At 43.0% G+C, this 18,975-nt stretch overlaps 1 protein-coding gene across 1 annotated transcript in view; it reads left to right on the forward strand.

The window, feature by feature from the left end:
- LRP1B (LDL receptor related protein 1B) overlaps window positions 1-18,975 on the forward strand; it is a 2,002,088-nt gene that overhangs the window by 1,250,020 nt on the left and 733,093 nt on the right. The window lies entirely within an intron of this gene.

Genomic DNA, 18,975 nt, shown 5'->3' on the forward strand with positions numbered 1-18,975 from the left:
CCCCCCCCCCCCCCCCCCCCCCCCCCGACCCCTCAGGATTCCGGATGAGCAATATAAGTGGAGTTCTGCCCAGTTGTAACTCTGTGCACCTGATGGCAGGTTCCTTGAGTTCATTCAACAACTTACTCCATTATACAATTATACATTTCAATTTATATAATATCTTCTTAGAAGAGTAAGCTCAACAGTTTGGGGTAGGAGCTTGTGCAAGGTTTGTTTTTTCTTACTACCTAAGAAAAGAACCAAACAGCTTTTTGGTAATAAGCAAAGTCTAAACCAAGGTCACACTGTAACAGTGTCATCTTCATTTACTTGGAGGGGGAAAAAGTAGCTGTGAAATACATTTTTTATTTCTTCAGACTCTTGTATTTTGTTTTTCTTGTTTGAACTTCTTTCTGTTATCTTATGAAAATTAGATTTTGATTCATATCCACTATATTCCATTTCAGTCTTCTAACATTTCAGGTACCAAACCCTAAATTTGTATTTACACAAAGTTAATCCATGTACATATAGATGGAATATGGTTCCTTTTCAATTTAAAGAATGCTCTTGGTATATTTTAAGTTATAATCCTTAGGTATTAAAGATTCCCTAAATACATAACAACTGTTGAATGAAGTATTGCACCTAAGACTTAATGGAAAACATAAGTCTACATCAAATTATTTACTCCCAAGAGAAAAACTGTAGTGTATGCCATTCATTTTGCCTTAATATAGGAATAACAAATTATCTATATTATTTAATGTTTCAGAAACAAAATTTAACAAAGCTTTAACACTTTTCTTTGCAATTATGGGTACATAATAATTTAGTTAGAAGTATTGGCATTAATGAGGCCATGTAGGTGAAGAACCAGTGTGAGAAAGGGATTAATTCATCAGAAATTACAGTAATACTATTTAAGATTTTTATAGATAATGAATACATATGTGATCTTTAAATTATTAGAGTAAGTTTTAAGTGAAAAAAGGCTTAACTTATGAGAAATTAATAGGCAAGCTTCTTTGGGTATATCTGACAGCTTTTATTAGACTAACTAAAATACAGTAGTTGGAAAAATTCATCTTTGCAAACTTTTGGGTACAAACATTCTTCTACGGACAGAGGGAGCATCTGCAGTTGCTTTATGCTCTCCTGGATGGGATAGAAGCCAGTATGCAAGAATGCAGGTCAGTGAAAATGCCAATGCATGGCAGTGAGAATCAGAGGCAGTGAGAGACAGGTGGCAGGGGGAGGAGGGAAAGGAAATGGTGACCTGGTGATGGAATGTAGCTGTTAAATTCTAGAGAGATTACATGGGATATCAGATGGTAGGCAGGATATAATGTGCCATAAATCAAATGTCTATATTTAGTCCATATTTTTGTATCCAGTAGACCAGTGAAGTGAAGCTTGTAGGCTCATCTGTGAAAGGTGTTTTGTAAATTCCCTTTGAGGATTAGAACTGAGATTGGTGAGAGGGTGGTTCTCTTGAGAGAAGTGCGTACCCACCAGTAATTGGTATTTCTGTCCTTGATAGATTTTCAGTGTGCATTCATTCTGGTACACAGTTGTTGTTTGGTTTCTCCTGCATATTTTCCATCAGGTAATTTAGTGCACTAGATGAGAGATATATTACATTTCTGGAGGTGCAGGTGTAAGATCCAGGAATGGTGTAGTTTTTGTGAGAGCAGTAGAGATATGTTGCCAGAAATATAGATTTCTTGTCTGGGCATGGTCTAGATCCATTTGGTGTGGTCTGGGCCATAACCACATCACCAGAAGCAAACTTCTTATGCCCAAACCACACCAAATGGATCCAGAACATGTCAGGACAAGAAATGTAAAACTTGCCAACATATCTCCACCACTCTATGGGAGTGTGTTCCCCACTGTGCCAAAGAACATGGGATGGGGAAAGAGAGGGGAAGTAGCACTGGACCCCAGAAGAAAAATAGATGGCCCAGGAAGGGCTGAGAGAGATGTGTACTGTGGGGCAAATATCCCAGCAGCACCAGAGGATCAGTGGCCAACTCCCGTGGCTCCAGCCATGTTTTAAGAGCATGTGCTGGGTGCAGATGCGCAGACATCTGGCTGCTACTGGTACAAATGGAAGCCCCAAGTCAATTCCAGTAGAAAACCAGAATCCAAGTGAGAGCTGGCATACCAGGGAAATCAGGCATGCCAGAAAAAGCCTGCACAATGGGGAGGACCAGCAGGTTGAGAACAGGCATGCTGGGAAAAGCCTGCACACCAGAAAGAACCTGTTTACTAGGGAGAACAGGCAGCTGGAGGACAACTGTCATGCTGGGTAAAACCTGCATGCCAGGGAGAGCCAGCAGACCAAGAGAAGCCTGCACAGTGTGGAGGGCTGGCAGCCAGGAGAGAGTCAGCATGCCAATGAGAGTCAACAGATTGAAGGTAGCTGGCTTGGAGGCAAAGGCTGGCTAAATGTAGAAAGCCAGCCCCAGAGGGGGCAGTAGAAAGTGTTAGAAGTCCACACAATCAGAGGGGTGTCCAGCAATAGGGGAACCAGTGCAAGATCCCCAGACAGAGGAGAAGAGGAGAAGAGTACCAGGATCTAGAGTGAGTGCTTCAAAGGAGATAGCAACTAACTATGAGTTGAGGAAGCTTGAAGTTCCAAGTATGTTATCTTCTCAGTTATTGGAGTGCACTGACTGTTTATAACTATTGACTATGGATCTTTAGGAAAAGATTATTCTTTCATTTTTGAGAACTTTCATTTTCCTTGCATCAGAAATATCTGGTTGGTGAAAGGATGGAGCGCAAGGGGAGATAGGAGCCCTGGGAAGACAATCACTGGGCTTGCCTGGGCAACATAGACCCATTGGGAGCCTTCTGCTTAAATAAATTAAACCAAAGTTGTGGCAGGTGGGAACAGAAGTTACTAGTCAAGTCCCAGTCAGCCAGGAGGAAGACTCTGACATTAATACCTATACAATGCTGATTGTGTGTCTTATACACACTCCCACAACTGATCTCAGTTGCATGATTTTCTATAAGCAAACTAATTTAGATCAGGAGTGAACAGTATACGTGTTCACCTTTTGTGGGGTACAGGCAAGCAGGCATCCTGTGCTGGTCAAAGTCTGCAGGTTGGGGGCACTCCTTCCCACCTCCCATCATACCCTGTGAGCTTCCTGGGCTGCTGGAGACTGCCAAGTGCAGCCAAATTTTCAGGTCACCCCCAATTGGCTGCTGGGCATGGACAAGCATGCCCCTACCCCCTTCTGTGTCACCTTGGACCCCCTCCCCTTTATCCCCACACACCACTCTGAAGCTTAGAGAAAAGCCCCAGATAGAGTGCCCTCCCTCATGAATTGCACGTCCCTCCATGTCCCAGCCTACCACCATCCAGCTATGGTGTTCCACTGCTTGCATCCAAGCATGCAGACCCAAGAGCAGTGGTGTGTTCTGCTTATCACCCTCTGTGACTCTTGCCAGAGGCTACAGAACATCACATGCAGCCATCTGGACATGATCCAGCAATTGGTCACCATGGAACATGACTTCCTGCCCATTAATGAGCAGTCCTATGTGGGTCCACCTACTGCACCCTCCAAGCATCCTGGACTGGCCTACCAGCTTCCACAGAGCCAGCAAGGATGAGGCCACCCAGGATGCCAGTGTGCTCTGGCACCACCTCCAGACCACTGGATGATGGTCCTGGCCCTGCATCACCATCAGCAACTGATAGGAGCAGATTGTCCTATGCACCCAGGATGATAAACAGTGGGGCCAGACCTTTTGCATGTGCTGGGCCACCTTCGTGGAAATCTTCACTCAGGTGGCTCTCTACAGTACGTGCCAGGAGGTCTACATGTGGCCATCCTTCACTTCAGACAAGTGGGTGGCCATCACTGTAATTAAGTTGACCACCCACAGCAGTCTCCACTACGTAGCCAACCAGCTTGGCATGGGCAAGTCCGTGGCCAGAGAGGCTTTCCAGGAGGTGTGCCTGGTCATTCAGAATGTCCTGGCCAACTGTTTCATCTGCCAAGCCAACCTGCAAGAGGTGGTTGCTTGCTTCCACCAAATGGATATCTCCATCTGTGTGGGGGCAGTGGACAACAGCTACATCCCCATCGTCTGCTTGCTCCAAGGCACCCAGGCATTCATTAACTGCAAGGATTACTTCCCCATTGCCCTGCAGTGTATTGTTGACCACCAAGGTTGCTTCATCCACATCTTCACTGGCTGACCAGGCAGTACCCATGATGCCCACATCTTCCAAAACTCCCCACTCCCCCACATAATGGAGAGTGGATGCTATGCTCCTGGAGTCCCCAACTATATCATCAGTGCTATTGCCCCTCCCCTCATTATTGGGGATCAAGCCTAGCTTCTCCTGTCTTGGCTCATGAAGCCCTACATGGGGTACCGGGACCACCAAGGGGAGCACCTCAACTACTGCCTGAGCAGGTGCCATGTGACTGCAGGGATGGGGAGGTCTGTGAAGCCTAGGTAAAGCAGACACAGTGCACAGACCAGTCATGGTGCACCATGCATGCACAGCACTGGCCCCTCAGAAGCCTGGGTGTAGGTATCCCTAGCCAGTAGATGCCTGCCTCCACAAGTGGAGTCTCTTCTCATGCCAGTCCCACATCTCCTGGTGCCAGGAATAAGCTATGCTTGCTGCCACTCAGAGGCAGTGTCCAAAACCTCCAGCATCTCCTCCTTGGTTCTTTGATGCCTCCGATGAAGATCCCTCATGCTCTCTGCAGCTGTGCAGCCCCCTGTCCTTGTGCTAGCATCACATCCTCTATGCACTGTCCTCCATTGCACAGGTTGTATTTCTGCTGTTTGACAAGGGAGAAACAGAGCTTTTGTGTGAAGTTGCAATGTCTGCTAATAAAATGAAATATAAGGGCAGGAACCTTGGACCCCCCGCACTTCCCTGGGCACTTACGCAGAGATGGTCAGGTGGTTTCAGTATGTCCTCTGTCTTGGCTCTGTCTCTCCCCCCTCATGACCCTGGGGCCAGGAGCTGTGCTGCTGCTCTCCACCCAGCACAGCAGAGACCAAAGTCCCAGCTGTTTTGTGGATGGACAGCAGACCCTGCAGTGGTGCTATGGGCTAGGTTGCCAGGAAGGAAGAGGCTACATCCCCCTTCAGAAAATGTGGCAGGCATCTTCCCTAATCCCTCAGGGGGTCTGGGGTCATAGAATACTGCAAAGAGTCATACCATCCCTGATGAAGGCAGGGACTGACCACTCTGGGGGATGCTGGCAGAGCTTTTAAACCACCCCCTCCTTCCCTTCCAGGAAAGATGTTTTATCTCTGTATCCATACAGGAACGGTACTTTGTTCCTGACATTTCCTTGTGAGAGTAGGCTGGTCCTGGAAGGATGAGCTTCATCACTGTTAGGCTGCAAAGAAGGCTGGAATACTAGAGGACTGTGATCTAACTTGAATTAATAAGGAAACAGTCCAGAAGGTCAATGCATCAGTTTAACCTAAATTGTTCTGAATTGAGTGCACATTACACCAGGTCTGTCTTAGACCACTTTTGTCATTTTTAGACTGGTCTATATGCACTGAACATTTTATGGTTGTGGGTTTAGATTGATCCACTTTCAGTTAGACAGGTAGAAGTGTAATGTATGTATGTGCCCATAATGTGGGCTTGAAAATTCCATTTTCTCTATCTGTCCCTCCCTTGCTTCCTTGTTTCAGTTTCACCATTTTTTTTACTTGTATTCGTTCTCAAAATATACAACTTAGAAAAGCTAGGGAATAAGAATGTTGCTTGTAATTGGAGCATTCTCCAAGGAAACCAAGGAATAAGAGATCAGCTTTAAATTATCAGAAATCTTGATGTTTGCCATTTCATTATAATTTCATTTTGACACCTGATTTCCATTAATTTCAGGCTGTTTCCACTCTAAACATTGTTTGTCATTTTTCCCAAGAAGTGGCTAATAGGGAATAAACTAATCAAACTAAAAACAGATGACCAATCTTGATCAAAAAAGCCTTTAAAAAATTCTGATGTCGTTCATTCAATTAGTCCACCTTTGCTCTCCAACATTTGCAGCCTATTTTGCCAGTATATAGCAAAAAACAAAACAACAAAAAAGTTGTAAAATTATAGGGGGTTATAGTAGGTCACAAGCATGGTGTAGCACAAGTTGAATACTTAACAACAGTGTCATGGTATTAGAAAAAAAGCTAATAGCATGCTGGGATGTATTAAGAGGAATATCACAATGGGTTATGGGTATTGATTCTTTTATTATAGTCTGCATTGCTGAGGCTTCACCTGGAGTATCATGTCCCCTTCTGATCCATGAAAAACATGGACAAATTAGGAATAATTCAGAGGAGACTAACAAAAATTATTAGAAAATTAAAGAACATGATATAAAAAGATGTTAGATGAAAGTAGGATTTTTTTCTTTTTTTTTGTAGTCTGGAGAAGAGAAAACTGGGGGAAAATTTGATAATAGTTTTCAAATACAAGAAAGGTTGTTATAAAGAGGGTGATCCTCATTTGATTTCTTTGTACATAACAGAAAGGATAAGAAATGATAGTTTTACATTTAAAAAGGTAGTTTGTATTCCACCAGTATTTTCTAAGGTGTTTTACAGTATTTTTAATTTACTATACTGAGCAGTTTGATGAAATGCACAACTTTAGGGTGCCTGTACACGAGTGTGGAGGCTGCTCTGACATGCTGTAATTACAGTGCATCAGAGCAGACTTAATCGAGTCTACTGGAGCATGGTAATTACCACACTGGCAGCATCCAGTGTCTCATGTATCAGTGTCCCTGTATTTCAAAATGGTGACAGGGGCACTTGAACTAAAGCTCATCAAATGAGCTTTAGTTCAAGCACCCCCACCACCATTTTGAAGTGTGGGGACACTGATACATGAGATGCTGTGGTGCTTTAATTAGAGTGGCTCTCAGTGCCTCCACCCCTGGAGCACATGTTAAAGTCCCTTTAGTGTCAAGAATCTTTGATATCATAAATAAAATACGTTTACTAGCCATAGTCTTAATGCATCTGGATTTCTAAGATGTGGTTCATGACTTCATGATTTTTTGGGGGAGTTCACTGAAGAAAAAAAGACAGCAAGCATTACAGTAGAACTCTTGTTCCAGGTACATATTGGGAACAAAAGGTTAGATACATGGCTGCCCTTAAAATTATTGATCGTACTTCAAGTTTGGTGTTTAGGGACTCAATACAAAACCTTTGAAGTCACTAAGAGCACTTTCATTGGCATTAAAGTATCTGGATTGTATTTAGGTGTCCAACTGTGGATTAACAAAAATAGTATATTTTTTTGTTATTCAAAAAAGTATTGTGGTTTGGATTGGTTTGTTTTTTGGATTTTTCCCCTTAAAAGTGAGGGATAATAGTTTCAGTTTTATAAATTCTCAGATCTTGGTTCCTTGGAAAAGAAAGAACATGTTGGGTTGTGTAGCCATTTGCATGCTGTGGTTATATTAGGAAGTCGCACTTTAAAAAGACACTTTCATACTTGGGCAACCATGAAAATTAGAACATTTGTACAGAAGTAATTTACTTTGGCAGTAATGTTCAGTGTTCCCTTTTATATTCTTATATGTGTCACAGTGTAGGGTCCCCAGGGATGGCTGTGATACCCCGTAGGGCTCCTTGACCATACCAATCCTGCCCCACAGGCACTCTCTTTCTCACCTGCCATGTCTTGTTGGTAATTCTAATAAATCAGGAAGCTGCCCTCAAGCTCGTATTCTGGACACGGTCTTGATGGACCGCACTGAACCCTGTGGGTTCTTAGATCCCTTTGGGTCCCGCTTCAAAACAGATGCCTCCCAAGACACCCTCAGCTTTATGGGCTAGATGTGTGGCTACAATCCACCCCTTTACCATGCCCCAAGCCTCGCAGATGGTATTAAATGTTCTCTCTCCTGCGGCCTTGTTATAGCTCGGCCTCTTGTCCTCACTGGGCTCTCTGCAGCCCTACCTCTGTGCCCCACACTGACGCTGGGCTCTCCGTAGCCCCACACTGGCACTGGGGTCTGTTCACTTGCTTTGGCAGTGTGCCCTCTGGTGCTGGGGACTGCTCACCCCCTTGTTGCTGTACCCCTCTCTGGTGCTGGGGTCTCTGTGCCCCACGCTGGTGCTGGGCTCTCCACAGCCCTGTCTCTGTGCCCCACACTGGTGCTGGGGTCTTCTCATCCCCATGTCGCTGCGCACTTCTATGGCGCTGGGGTCTGCTCACCCCCTTATTGCTGCATCCTTCTGTCATGCTGGGGTTACCACACTGTAATGGGCTCCCCAATAAGGCCTCCTCCTTCCCCAATAGTCTCAGCTCGAGCCACCGGTGTATAAAAAATCAAACTTCTCCCAGCATTAAGTCCCTTGTAGGCCAGGGTCTCTGGTGACCTGCTAGAGCCCCTTAACCCTACTCGGAGTAGAACAGGTAGTCAAACCTCTCCGGTGAGCTTCTTCTCTGAGAGCTCCTTCCCCCTTGACTGCTGACAGAGAGCTCCCTCCCTAGTTCCAGCCCTGGGGTTTATATAGGCAATTTTAAATTGCCCCCCCCCCCCCGCCAACCTCAGAGCATATGTAAAAATGCCTGATGTGTTTAAACTGCCTTCCTTAATAAGAAATTTGGTACAGGTGATTGGAAGGCATACAATACAAAAAAATAAACCCATTAACCAATTCTTGCTTTGCGAAGCTTTTAAATCTGTATAATAATTAAAAAAATGCTCTGAACATGTGATAAAGTTATTTTTAAATTTGGTATCTTACAACTTTGATTATAACATATGTATTAAAGACCCATTTAAAAATATTATTATTTATTAACTATTGATTATAATGACATGTTCAGATACAAGATAAAATATGTAAAGAATTTTAAAAAAAAGGGTAATCTAAAATATAGAGTGACGCACTAGAATCTACTGAATCCCTGGAACACGCAACTTCTGGTGTTTTTGTATTGAATCAGTTTCAGTATTTGAAAACACAGTGCACATGTTAACAGAACTAGAACTTGGCACCATTATCACTAAAAGCCTCTACTCGTGTCAGTTGAACTGAACAAGTAATTCGATTATATACACACATGCACACACACAGACACACATGCACACACATGTGTGTGTGTTTATATATGTGTGCATGTGTGTGTATATATGTATGTACATATGTATATACATGTGTGTGTGTGTGTATGTACATGTGTAGATCTATATATGCATGTGCATTCCTTTCCTCATAAGACTTGTTTTCTTGTCCTCTGATCATGCGCGTGGCTCTCCTCTGGATTCTCTCAAGCTTTTCCACATCCTTCCTAAAGTGCGGAGCCTAGAACTGGATTCAGTACTCCAGATGTGGCCTCACCAAGGCTGAGTACAGTGGGAGGATGACTTCCTGGTCTTGTTTGAGATGCATCGGTAGATACAAGCCAGGGTTTTGTTTGCTTTGCTGGCTGCAGCATCGCGCTCATAGCCATGTTCATCTTGTGGTCAGTCATGACCCCCCCAAGTCCCTTTCGTTCATGGTGCTAGTGAGTGTAGCTCTGCCAAGCCTATAAATATGATGTGGATCTTCTTCCCCAAGGTGGAGCACCTTGCATTTCTCAGTGTTAAATGCCATCAGGTTTTGATCCACCCACCTTGCAAGCCTGTCCAGGTCAGCCTGAATCACCAACCTATCCTCTAGTGTGATCACACTTCCCCACAGTTTGGTGTCATCACCAAATTTAGATTGTTGATATATATGTCATCAGCATATCCACTTGGTGTCATCAGTGAATCCAGATCGTTTATGAATATGTAAAAAAATAAAAAATAAAAAAAAGTACTGGTCCAAGTATGGAACCCTGGGGGATGCCACTGGTGTCATGTTGACATGGTTCCATTGACTCTCACTCTCTGGGTCTGATCATGGAGCCAGTTCCTGAGCCATCAGACCGTGAGGTTGTCGAGGCTGCAGTTCCCTGGTTTAACCACGAGGACTTCATGGGAGACCAAGTCAAAGGCTTTTTTTGAAGTCCATGTAAATTATATCAGCCTCTTCTCCTTTGTCCAGGTGATGCATCACCTAGTCATAGAAGGAAATGAGGTTGGTCAGGCATGACCTACCTGCAACAAAGTGATGTTGGCTATTGTTCAGAATGTTGCACTCCATTAGCCTGTTGTTAATGGTTTCTTTGATTTTTTTTCCCCAATATCTTTCCCTCTTGGGTGCATTCCGTCCAGGCCAGCTGATTTTTGGGTGTCGAGCCTCTCAGGAAGTCCCCTCGTGAGATCTTCACTAATGCTGGGTGTGCACATGCCCTGGCAATCCTGCATCTTGTTAGGCAGGGTGGTTGCCTTGGGCTGGTGGAACACCAGCACAAAGTGATCATTAAGGAAGTTAGATTTTTCCTGGGTCTTGGTTGTCAGCTGCCACATTTGGTTTAGCAAGGGCCCAATGTTGCACTTGATTTTCTTTCAACTACTCACATATCTAAAGATGACTTTTTGTTCTCTTTGATTTCATAGCCATTTTGAGTTCAGTTGTGGCCTTGGGTTTCCTAGTTTGCTCCCTACAGGTATGGGCCAGTGCAAAATAATCCTCTTTCATGATGTTACCTGACTTTCAATCCTTGTAGGCTTCTCTTTTCAGATATAGGAGGTCCATTAGTCCCCTATTTAGGGACTTGCTTCATAGCACTATACAACTGGGCCTGGAACTCTTCCCGCTCTCCAGGGTCCTTCAGAGCTGTGACATTCAGCCATCTCTGGGGAGCCTTCTGGGTCTTCCGGTGTCTTGGAGCCAGGCAGATATTCATCACTGACTGCACAAGCTGGTGATCTGTCCAGCAGTCTTCATATCCCTTCATGCCTCTTATGACAAGCATGTCCCTCAGGTCTCGGACAGTGAAGTAATCCAAGAGGTGCCAGTGCTCTGACCTTGGATGCCTCCATGTGGTCTTGACCCAGTCTTTCTGGCAGAAGACAGTGTTTGTCATAATCAGGCCATGTTGGGCGCATTTGGTCAGGAGCAGGATATTGTTGACATTGGTCTTCCCCACACCATTCTTGCCGATAGCTGCACTCCAGATTTCATGGTCACGTCCAACCCAGGTGTTGAAGTCACCCAGGAGAATGACCTTGTCCCTGGGGATGGAGGCAAGGGCATTGTCAAGATTGGAGTAGAACCTTTCCTTGACTTCCTCATTAGAATCCAGAGTTGAAACCTATGTGCTGATAACAGTGGTGCATGGATTTTGGCTGAGGTGCGGATGAAGGGTCATCAGGCTTTCATTGACACCTGAAGGGAATTCAAGGAGCACATCAGTGATCTTGTTCCTGATGGCAAAACTGAATCTGTGGGTATGGGGGGTCACAGTCTGGTTTTCCTTTCCAGTAGATGTACCCTCCACTGACCTCCCTCAGCTGTGCCTCCCTAGCGAGCCGGGTTTTGCTGAGAGCAGCAATGTCAGTGTTGTGCCTCACTAGCTCCCGAGTCATGATGTCAGTTTGTCTTTCCAGGCAGTCACTCTTTGGGTTGTCAATAAGCATTCTCACATTCCAGGTTCCAAAATTTAGCTTTTTCTTATTTTGACCACAGGAATGGTGATTCTGCTGGGTGCAGTTTCCTAGCCAGGAGAGATGGGACAGCCTATTTTTGTGGCACCTTTTTCTAGCCCCCTTTCCATCGGGTGAGCAGAGGGTATCCTAAAAAGGACTGCTCAGTCATGGATGCAGCTGTTGAAAGACACCCCTGTCCCAACACATGTGTCCAACAGCCATCGGACATCCACTGCCTATGTGCAGATTCTTGGCTGGGGGTCTCCAGGTATCACAGCCCTACCCCATTGCCAATCCTTCATTGCCACAGGGCTTTTGGCCTGGACAGAAGCCTGTTCATGACATGTTTAGTGTGGAGACTCCGGTGTGCAGTCGGGCCCACACGGTCTTGGTGGTTGGTGGCCTGGTTCAGTGGCATAGTGAACCATGATGACTGGGGCCACTTCTCCATTGCAGCTTTCTCCCACCTTCATAGCTGTTGGGGCCACAGCCTTCCTCTGCCTGCTCCATTGTTGAGGACTTCTTGGATCATTCTTTGTCTAGAACCTCCTTGACCTTGCCGCCATGGGTGGCCCTACCAGGAGCATGAGCTCCAGACAGTATCATTCTTCTGGTCAGTGGAACACACAAGCCTCTCCACCACAACAAGGTAATGATCCTCGGAGAGGGAATAACAGTATATATGGCACTAGTGAGGAAAAATTTACTCCATTCTTATGGTAATTAGTGTTATGATAGTCAATGACTTTTTAAGAAAATTCCAAGAGCAAATATCCACTTCTTGTGCAACCCCATCTCAAAAACTACTTGGTCTAAACATTGTTAAGAAAAGTTCTTTTTTGAATAAAATAAATTTTAAAGACACATGTCAAAATTAAGTTTAAAACTCAACAGTGATGTATGGATAGATATATGGGTGGTACCTTGAGACAGGTCAGAAGTGTTGGTAACAAGATCTGCTGAAGATAAAATTACAAAAGTCTATAATGGTTTCAAGAAAGATAAACAAAATCAATGGCAAATGTTGAAAAAGACTAGTACTAATTAAATTTAAATTAACTTTCTGTCTAGGTGCTCATGGTGAACCATGTGTTCTAATATCTGAGCACCTAAATGGCCAGATTTAAGTTTTGGTTTGGCATAATTTAGATTTGGCAATAGTTTGTAGGGGTAGGTAATTGTGAAAGCACCTCTTTCATTTAATAGTCTATATATTCTTATCTCTAGACATATCTTATAGTTGTTGAGTTTTTACTCTCTTTCTCCAGTTTCAGATTCGTTGACATAAATGACAGTCTTCCTCTGAGCACAATTGTGCTCTGCTTCCTTCAGAGGTTATTAAACTATTAATGTTAATTCAGAAAAGATGAGAATGTTCAATAAATATATATATTTAAAGAATCCAAGTGATGTGCTCATGTCACATGATGATGTTGCTGTATTTTCTAGTCCACTAATACCCAAAGAGGCATAAGAACATGAAGGCAGGAACATTTTTTTAAATCTTCTGAACCAGAAAAGTTGCATCAGGATTTTAAAAGAATGGATGAAATACATTTATGGCTCACTGATGTTGATTTTTAATGAACTTTAAACACCATGGCAATTCAAAAAGTGAGTAAAAGCTGTGCCACTATTCAAAAAGATAATGTGGAATGATTAGGCTAATTTTCATGGGATTGACTTAACTTGGATGGGCCCAATCTAAATTAGATCACCTACTCAGGTAAACTAAATTAGTTCAGGATCTGGTTAACCTGGTTTAGCAAATGTCTGAACTGGTTCAGAGGGCAGACCTGGGGCTGGAGAAACCCAGCTGTTCATGCCAGCTCTGGACATGACCCTGACTAAGCTATATTTAGCTACCAACCCACTCACAGATGAATGGTGAAATACTTTGACATTTAATTTAAATACTATACTTGCAATTAATATATTCCCTACCTTAATAACATGTAGTTGTTAATAACAGTATTCATGCCTCTGTTGCACCTTGTGAATGTTTTCTCCATAATTATAAGCATTACAGACCTTTTTTTTGCTTTGCTTTTAAACTAATGCTTAAGATCCTAGAGCATAAGATGGCAGGCAAGAGGGAAGCATGCTAACACATTGAGCAGCTTGGAACCTGCCCAATTTGATAAGAGGCCTTTGGGACCTTTTCATTTTATGTAGTGACATTACATATTTACACACCTCACATACATCTTTATTATTCACAAAGGAACAATATCAGATTGTTTGAAGAAAGGTGACTTTCGGTGATCCACAGATCTCATTTCTTAAATATTTCAAAGATGACTTTCCCAGGCATTTTGTTTCTCAATGTTGATTGTTTTAATAATTAGTTTTCCATTTTCCTGCAGATTTATATTGATTAAAAAACCCATGAAACCATGCTGTTAATTGCCCTTTTTATACATGGTCTATGCATTTAAGCCAGATTTGGATCATGCATATAAAAAGGAAAGATTGGAGTGTGGCCTGATGAGTCAGTTAGGGCCAAATGCAATTTCATCTTTATGGCTGAATCCAAATGTGCAGGCATGTGTGGTTAAACATGAGTTTAACATTAACCAGTGCATTGTGTTGCTAATTTGCAGTGTCAGGGTAAAATTTGCTACCAGGATTTCCTAGTAGCAATCCCCCTACCCACCAAACCTAGGGAAAAAGCAGCACAAACCATACCAAAATGGCAAGCTGAGATAAAAGCAGAGATGGGGGAGCAAGAACCCCAGGGATGCCTACTCTCCCATCTTCATGTGCTGTGGAGGCCCTGTGCTGTGGCATCCTGCACCCCAGGTAGCCCTAGGGGCTGGGTGTCTCAAGACAGGGAGCAGGCAGCTATAAATTGGCTGCTCCCCTGTCTCCGCATGTCTCAGGACAGTGGCTCCGCCACAGAGCCCTGCACTGAGGCACGTGGAGCCCCAGTGCTGAGGTGCACTGTGCCACAGCTAGCCGCAGAGCTTCTGGGTATCTAATGGGCCAGAGGCAGATGTTCTACTGGCTATATGTTTGACACCCCTGCAGTAGGCTTTTGGGCTAAAAGCTACGAAGAATTGCTTTCTTCATTGCTTCTGCCAAACAGCTGCCAGTTGTATTTTTTCCTCCAAAAAAATTTGGGAGGTATGTGCATATCCAAGCAATTCTCACGATCACCAAAATTTGCAGTCCCTCACAGTCAGTGATTATTATCTTCCATAATTGTCTTATCTGCAAGTCTGAAGATAGCTGACTAGGCCTATCTGGGATCAACAGACATTTACAACTCCGGCACATTTCTGTGTGGGATGGGTGGTTCTGGGTACTTAATTCAGTCAATGATCCACTGTTTCTGCTGCTTCCACTTTTCTGTCTCCTATTCCCTTTCTAAGGTTTCAAAGTACTGACATCCTTTGTATTCAGGCTCTTCCTCCATTTGGGGTGAGCCTGGGTAGTATTCTCCCATGAGTTAATGTCAATGTTACATTTTTTTAAAAGTTGCCCTTGAGGATGTCCTTGAAGTGCTTTGTTTGCGTGTTTGTCTTGATTGAGCTGGGAGAGTAAAACTTGCTTTGGGAGTCTGGAGTTTGGGGACAAGCGGATGCTATGGTAGTCCCAGCGAAGTTGATGTTGGACAGTCATCACCTTGATGGTCATGGTGTTTGCTTGCAAGAGGATACTAACATTGGTGCGTTGGTCTTCTCATTGAATTTAAAGGATCTTCTGTAAGTAGTGTTAATGGTACTTTTCCAGTGACTTGCGATGTCTCCTGTACGTTGTCTACATCTCAGCTCCGAACAGTAAAGTGGGGATTACAACTTGATAAACCATGAGCTTTGTTTCTAATCTGTCATCAAATACTCATTTCCTCAGGTGTCCAAAGGCTGTACTTGCACATTTAGGTGATGTAGGATTTCTTTATTGATGTTAGCCTTCTGTGAGAGATGCTTCCAAGGTATGGGAAATATTCAGTGTTCTCCAGAGTCTTACTGTGAATCTGAATGACCAGAGATGGGGACTGCTCATTAAGAGCTTGTTGATGGAGGACCATAGTCTTCTGGAGGACCCTAGTCTCTTGAATGTTAAGTATCAGTCCTGTTTTCTTATGCACCTCAGTAAAGACATCAACAATTGTCTGAAGGTCTGCTTCTGAGTCATTACACACTGCAGGATCATCAGCATACTGGAGCTCAGTGACTGAGGTTGGGGTGATCTTGGTTTTGACTGGAGCTGGCTGAGATTAAACAGTTTACCATCCGTTTGGTAGTTTGGCTCCACTCCAAAAGCTTGTTGCCTTGTCAAATGTAGCATTGTGATGAGGAATATCTTCTTGATTGGAGTGATGACACAGCCTTACTTAACTTTCATCTTAATCTCAAAGGAATTTGTGATAGATCTGTTATTGAGAACCACTTCTCACATGCCATTATGTAGCAGGCAAAGAAAGCTGGTGAATTTTGGGGGGCATCTGTACTTCAGCAGGATCCTCCACAGTGCTTCTTGGTTGACAGAGTTGAAGGCTTTTTGTGAGATCAAAGAGGTTTATGTTGTTTCTGGCATTTTTCCTGCAACTAGTGAACATAAAGATCATGTCAGTTGTGCCTTTTGATTCCCTAAATCCACACTGAGATTCTGGGAGGAAGTCTTCAGCAAGTAGAAGCATATGGTTCATGAGGGTTCTCACAGTGGCTTTTCCTGTGGTGGATAGCAAGACCATCCCTCTGTAATTTCCAGTCAGACTTGTCTCCTTCCTTGAAGCTTCTCATGATCATGGCGTCCCTGAGGTCATCCTGGATTTCCTCATCATTCTAGGTCCTTCAGATGAAGGAATGGAGTTTTGAGCTTCTCACCCCCCTTCTTGAAGATTTTGGCAGGGAATCCACCAGATCCAGGTGGCTTGTCATTCTTCATCTGTTTTATGGCTTTGCTCACCTCCTTATGTGTTGGAGGGATTTTGAGATCATCTCTGACTGGGTGTTGCAGAATGGATTTGAGAACGCTCATGTCATTGAGAGTCTCAGTTAAGAAGGTCTTCAAAATGCTCCTTTCAGTAGGTGTTCATGGCTTTCCTTTTCTTGATCAGGTTTCCTCCATCCTTAGGTTTTGCAGGGGTTGTTCTCTGAATGCTCAGACCATGTAATAAGCCTGTACTGCCTCCAGGCATGGGTCCTCAAGGGTAGAGCAGGTAGAAGAAGATGTTAGACTCTCGACAGCTGTGAAGGTGGACAAAGTCTGCAGCAGAATGTGATCTCCAACTGTCTTGCCCTCCTTGCCATTGATCAAGGTCATGTTCTGTCCAGAACCACAGTGAAGCTGATGTGCAGCAGCTTCTCCACTATAAAAGAAATAATGCACAGGCATTTTCTAATTTGATTCTACCTCTGAATCTGCATGGCCAGAGGACCTGTAGGGCAAGCACAGCCATGCAAATGAAAATTGAATCTATAATCTGCATAAATGCCTGTGATGCATCCTGAGCACAAACCCCTTTCTGCCATCTGCTGCTTGAACCCATGCTATGGAATAACATCCTGCCCTTCTCCCCTCGCCCCCCTCCATCACCACAAAAGGTGCATCTGTTTAAAAGACCAAAAGTCTTTTCTGCTCCAGTTATGACCCAAGAGTATTTACATTGTTTCAGAAATATCTTAATGATACTTATTATTACTTACCTTTCCAACTGTGAGTAATGTTATTCTTTGGGTAGCCTGAATAGCCAGGGGTTATTCTTACTACAGGTGTCTCCTTTTGAAATATAAAGTTGTCTTTATCTGGAAGGGTCTGGCTCATGTGCCTCAGACCAAATCCTCAAGGGTCTGTCTGACTTGCCCTTAAACATTCCCATGCCAGATGCTAATTTTCGGAGTTTACTTCCCTCAAGTATAAACAGAGGAGAAAGACTTAAGTTAAGCATTGCTCTACTAAACAATCTTGGCTGAAATATAAACATAAAAATTACATTAATATTAAAAACCACAATTCATACAAACATAATAATGATACGGCTAAATATAGCTTGATGCTAAATGAAACAAACTGGACTGGCAAAAGCAATTTTATGCTGGTATAACTGGAATTATACTATAGATTTTTCTGTCTTAAACATGTTCTCAAAATCCCATACTTATAATCAATGTTGCTATGCAAGCACCTTTCTAATATAGATGTGGCCTTGGAGTCAATACAGTATATTAAATTAATTTTCTCTTAACTGTACTCAGCCAATTCCAGGAACAGTATTAGAATTGTAGCATTATTCGGAGATCAGAGAATAGACTCCTATTCTACTAGGTATGCTGCATGTCCCTTACATAAAGACATTCCTGTCCCTAAAGATCCCAATGTACACATATGAGGAGAGAATCATAAGTGAATAAATTGGAAGGAGGAAGGAAAGAAGATAAGAAAATTATGAAACCACCTGGCTGGTTTAATGAAAAACAGAGTGAGCAAACCCACTGGATTATCTACTGTTTTACAGCCATTTTGGCAGAGAAAAATTTTAAGGAGTATTTGAAAGAGGAAGATGTAATGAGTTTGTTTTCCTTTTTGCAAAAAAAAATCCTTCTAAGCAAAAGATGGCAGCATGGTAGAAAGCACAGAGGAACCTCAGCATGACTTAAGTGAGACAAAAAAAAGAGGCCTTGATGACATGCAATCACCAAAACTTTATAGTCTGTCTTAAAGTAGCTGTTTAAATCCTGACTGGATTAAATTATTCTTTAGGTATTTATGTCCACTGTTTACTAGTCTCCTTACAAGATCCATTGACAGAAAAATTGTTCACTTCCTTCCCAATATATTAATAGTGTGGAATTTTTTATGTAAACTGGCTGCTTGTTTCTTTTCTTTAGATTTTTTTAGTTTCAATTGTGGGTTAAGTGGTTTACATAAATAGTTCTTAAGTTCTTCAGAATCCTTGGATGGAAGTTGATAATATAGCAAGGCAGAGGGTAAGACCACGTAGCACCTGATTTGGAGAGGCATGAGCTGTCAAGTAGGCAACAACCTACTCGTCAGATGTTGTCTGCCTGACTTCAGATTAACACGGCTAACCTCCTATCTTTTTGTGAAGGCAACACACTCAGACAGATGAAATGGATTGTAATTAATCTACACAAGAAACTTGCTCAGATATTCTCAGCTATTTTTTTCTGACCAGATGCAAGCTGATGAACATCATACCTAAGAGACTCCAGGTGACCAGTTCCCTTCATTCTGCATACCACATAGCCTATTTTGACAAGTCGTGCTTCACGTTCCCTGAGAAATTTAGAGACCACTGTATTAGTATTCTATACAGCAAACAAAACCAATTAGCACCAGACTCAAAGAACTAACAACATATGGAACCATTCACACACAACAGCTAATAATTTAAAGAGATCATCACCTTATCACAAACATATCCACCCCTTAAAGAAGAGGGAGCAAAGCTTTCCAAATGTATATACTCCAA

The sequence above is a fragment of the Gavialis gangeticus genome, unplaced genomic scaffold (genome assembly GCF_001723915.1).
Source record: "Gavialis gangeticus isolate Ggan-Ray unplaced genomic scaffold, GavGan_comp1, whole genome shotgun sequence".
NCBI lineage: Eukaryota > Metazoa > Chordata > Crocodylia > Gavialidae > Gavialis > Gavialis gangeticus.